Genomic DNA, 673 nt, shown 5'->3' on the forward strand with positions numbered 1-673 from the left:
CTCTGACATTATTTAGACAGGGCCATAATCAAAATGGAGGTTCTCTCCTCCCTCCAGAGAAAGGTACCTCCTTTTTTGATGGCACCTTCTTTCCATCAGGATCTCACTCAACAGAAATCTTTCATGTAGGTCATTTTTTGCCACAGTGTCTTGACTTTCCATGCCTGAGATATTCTCCTGGACTTTTTATCCAAATCCGAATGTCTTAAGGGCCAATTCTGAGGCCAGAGTGCTGTTTAGGACGTTTGTCATTCTATGAGTCTGCTGTGTGGCCTGCTTCTATGGTGGATCATTGTCTCCTTTTTAATTCTATTATTATTAGCAGACACTTTGTCTTATTTATGTGATCCCTTTGACACCTAATCCTATCTTTATGAACAGTTATGATCTTAAACTGATCACTTTAACTAGCAAGATGGCATTGGTATCTGCCAACTTAAAGGGATTTGGAGTCCCATGGCAAGTTTTTAGCTTTACCCTTATGGTTAAGTCCAAGGGAACAGGTGCTGAACTGTACATCTCCCCCCTTTCTTATTTCCACTCTTATTTTTAATAGGGATCAATTTTCTATTTTATTTAAAAACCTAAGAATAATTCTGTGTTAAGTAAAGAGTTCAACCAATGGTATCAAGTAGAAAAAGAAAATACTAAAAAGAATCAAATAGTAAGATCT

This window comes from Oryctolagus cuniculus, chromosome 4 (assembly GCF_964237555.1).
Source record: "Oryctolagus cuniculus chromosome 4, mOryCun1.1, whole genome shotgun sequence".
Lineage (NCBI taxonomy): Eukaryota > Metazoa > Chordata > Mammalia > Lagomorpha > Leporidae > Oryctolagus > Oryctolagus cuniculus.